Below are 4,041 nucleotides of genomic sequence, written 5' to 3' on the forward strand. Positions count from 1 at the left end.
TAATCAAATTGGTGATTTTCAACTGAAGGTAAAAGGTAAGGAGAAAGTAGCATCAGGGGGAGAGAGCTGAAGTGTGTTGTTTGACAAAAGCACGTTCCATGTTATATTGTAACTGCTTGGGGAATATTGTAAAAACCTTGTTTTCAGAAAATGACTATTTCAGGAAGATGGGGTGGTTGAATTTACTGGAATGGGGGATGACCTAAAAATTGTGAGAATACGAAGCTCAACCTTGCTTATTTTATTGCTCAGATCTTTGGATAACCTTTGTTAATTATTGTCAAGTACTCAGAACAGTATGCTGAAGTTGATTATAAATATTTTCTTTCATCTGGGTCAAGCTGTTCTGTATCTGGGAAACATTCAACATTTATGAAATGATATTGGAACCATTTCCTGGTTTTAGGGCTAATGAAAACTTCTCTTTTTATTTTTATCTTTTTAGCTCATTTTTGTTAATATTTGGAAAAGGTCTATTAGGTCAAATTTATTCCACATTTTTCCTAAAAATTTCAAGCTATGTGTTTAAAGAGGAGATAGTGGGGATTGGTAGACCAGTTGTAGAACCTTTATCCAGTGAAATCCGAGGGGCCACTAGTCACAAGCCTGTAGAAATGCATTTATGCATAGGGAAAGACACTCATGTTGTGTGTTTGACTGAAACAAAGGTACGAGAGGTTGCAGAATAGCATGATAATTAAATTAAAATAATATAAATCATATCCAACACTTAATGAGGAAAACAAAACAAGACAGTTCTTCCTTACAGTAGAATTCCAATTGAAAAATATAAAGGAGAAGACGGAAATAGAGATTCACCGTTATTTAAATGCCATAGTAATGATTGCTGCTCTGGATCTGCTGATGAATGTTAAAGGTACAGAGGGAAAAAGTCTGAGAAAGAACAAGATTTGCATTCTTTGAGAGTATCACTATCAATCGATTTATTGACCACAACATTACTATGTTCTCTGAAAAAATGACTTTACAGTAGAAGACAATCCCAACAGGCACTGCCTTTACCAGGTCCCGTTAACGTCACCAACAAAAGACCTAGGAACACCGTGAACCTCACTGTCGGGTGCACAACATCTCAGTTATATTCTTGGCAAAATCATGGGTTTGATCCGACAAATCAAAATTGAGGCACAGTCTACAAAATATCTGCTCTTCAAAAGAGCCAGCTTGTCAAAACAAAATTGGAGGAGGAGGGCAGAGGCTTTTACAGATTGGAGTTTAAGGAGAAAAAAACTAAATGCAATGTGGAATCCTGAACAGGATTCTGAAGAGAAAAATGTTATTGGTGGAAAATCCATTGAAATTGAGACACAGTCCATAGTTGAATTGATAGTGTTGTCCCAGTGTTAATTTTCTGATTTTGATAGTTTTATTGTAGCCAGTTAAGAGGTTAAGTTGGGCAGAGGGGTAAATGGAAACTCTCTGTTGCATTTTTTCTATAACTCTAAAATCACTTCATAATAATTTTTTTTCAAAAAATAATGATGAATATATGGGGCATCAGATATGCTGCCTTTCAAGTGTTCCCTGAGTGTGACCAGATGGTCTGAAGAGCCCAATGTTAGAGGAAAGTGTGCTGATTGTGTGCTGACTGTGGTAGTCAGTTGCTATACCCTACTCTACCACAGGCTCTCAAGGTAAGGGGTGAAAGGAGTTGCTTCTAATTGGTGTTAAGGATAGTGGGTGGAATCTGACAGATGCTTCTTGCTATGGCATGTATTTCCTGGACACATTGATGAGTGCATAAGAATTAAGTAGGTGGATCAGTCCACATTCATATTTCGCAGGCTCTTATAGTGTAAGTCTCATAGCAGCTTTAGAATGCTTCAAATTCCTTTCATGTAGTTTGGGCATTACTAGCAGATGTCACATTATGATCTGTAAATTCAATCTCTAGTTTACTGCACACGGGTCACCAGTTTTCTTTCCAGTATCAGCTTCTTGGCAGAGTGCTGTTGGGGTATACTTACTGATTTTCCAACCAGAGCACCTTGTGTAGGAGGGACCTTACTGTTTTTCTCTACATGACTGCAGTGGGCTTCAGTATTCCCAAAAGAACATCCTATTCCCCAGCAATTGATGAGCTGGCAGCAAGCCCTAAGCAATCCACACAGTATCATCTGAAGAACTTTCAGAACTGGAATAGAGCCAAGGAGTGAGAAAGAGGGAGCAGCCTGTCTCTGTGTCTAGGTGGAGCATGCAACCCTGGGAGCTGTCAAGCAAACATTTTCTGTCTTGGAGGCTGGGAAAATGGAGAACTCCACACAGAGTCCAAGAGCAGGAGGAGGGGAGTAGACTCCCAGAGATGAGCAAAGAGGAATGAGGACTTCTGGATTCACCAAATACTACACACCCAGCTTCAGTTCTCATGCCCAGCCAGCTGTGTCCCTGCCCTGGAAGTCCATGAGATTTCTTAATCTCCTTTCAATAAACTTTCTGTGTAAGTTAGCTCAGGCGAGGTTTCTGTTACCTGCAGCCATGTGTCCAAAAATGATGTCTCTTGTTGCTCTCTCAGCCTAAAATGGTGGATCTGTCCCAAGGAAAGAGCACAGCTGGTGCCCACCAAAGAGAACCCCTCCATAGCTCTCATGGGCACCTCTCCCAGTCTCTACCCCTCCTGCTGGTGATGCTGACGCCAAGCTGCTGATGTTTAAAGTTAAGGGTGCCTTCTTCTTATACTGCCATAGCTGGTGACGTTGCCTCCCATCTAGTAAAAGCTGTGGTGCCATTTTTGCTGCCAATTTGTCCTTCAGGAGTACTGAGAGGAGAAAAGATAAGGAAAGTTAATCATTTAATAGCTTCAGGCTCAACCAACAACAGCAACTACAGCAAAACAATGCCACATACCTGGGTGTGTGTTTAAACCTTGACTTGAAAAACCACAGGCATCTGAGCCACAGGTACCGGGGCCGCAGGCTTACAGCTCTGACCAACCCAAAAGCAACAAGTACTTCCCCATAAAGACTGTCCTCCTATCCCCACGCCTTGCTGGCTAGTGTATCTGCCCCTCTTAGCCAATGCAGGCTCAGTGCAAAAACTTCCACCTTCCTTCCCCAAATTTTCATTATAAAAATGTTCTTGACTAAGAGGTCTGGTGGACATCTCCCAACTATTACTTAGTTTTGCTGCTGGAATTTGTGGGCACTTTCCCAGAATGTGGCCCTTTCCTCACTAGCATCTATAAGGACTCAATAAACTGTTTCAGAGAACACTCTATCTCAAGAGTTTTGATTTTACAATCACAGGGAAAACACACTTTGTTTTTATTCACTATTTTGTTTTATTCATGTCCTTCTACTGAGGACCCTGGTGTGAATTTCAAGGTTGGATTGGAGGAAGGTGTTACTTAGGAGAGCTTTGGCTAAAATTCTGTCAATCTCCAACTAAAGTTGGCTTTAAAAATAAGTTCTTTTTAAAACAAAAGAAGTTTAAACATAAAAACATAAAAAAATGGAAGTTCTTTTGAAATGGAAAAGAACCAAAGCAATGTCATTTTGTTCTGACCTGACTCCATTTTGTGCTTGTTGAACATTTTTCCTTTTCAGCTTCCCGACAGCGGTATCTATGTTGAAGTACAGAAGGACCTTGAACTGATTATGGCCCTGAAGTACAACAAAAATGTGAAATTGAAACAAGTCTCTCGTGTAATCAAAATATGTCTCAACAAGGTCTTTTCTGACCTACAGGTGCCTCAACTGTCCTGTAGTTTTGCCTTTATAAACTCCATCCAAAATTCAGGTTCTGGGATTTGAAGTGCTAGCCTGCTCCCAACTACTTGCCTGGCATGCTCATTACAGGACCTTTTTCCTCTTTCAGTATGGCTCAATATGTGTGGGTGGTTTGTAATAGCACTCTGTAACACTTTGACTCCACCCTTATCCACACAGTAGCTTCATCCTCTGACTGGCACTAAGTTGGCTCTCAATTGCTGGGTTATTAATATTTATTGATATTGAATTTTTTGAAAACATAGGTCCCTCTCCTTGTCATAAATTCACTTTCTCTTTTCTGCATGATTCAGTC

The 4,041-nt window shown here is 40.3% G+C and overlaps 1 long non-coding RNA gene across 1 annotated transcript; it reads right to left on the reverse strand.

Annotated features, from left to right (window-relative positions):
• Positions 1-916: 916 nt before the first annotated feature.
• On the reverse strand, positions 917-3,647 carry LOC144373722 (uncharacterized). Its single transcript, XR_013433279.1, has 2 exons — positions 3,523-3,647; positions 917-2,776 (listed from the first exon to the last, which is right to left on the reverse strand). It is a non-coding gene; the product is annotated as an uncharacterized LOC144373722 (long non-coding RNA).
• Between the last annotated feature and the right edge of the window lie 394 nt (positions 3,648-4,041).

This window comes from Ictidomys tridecemlineatus, unplaced genomic scaffold (genome assembly GCF_052094955.1).
Source record: "Ictidomys tridecemlineatus isolate mIctTri1 unplaced genomic scaffold, mIctTri1.hap1 Scaffold_46, whole genome shotgun sequence".
Taxonomy (NCBI): domain Eukaryota; kingdom Metazoa; phylum Chordata; class Mammalia; order Rodentia; family Sciuridae; genus Ictidomys; species Ictidomys tridecemlineatus.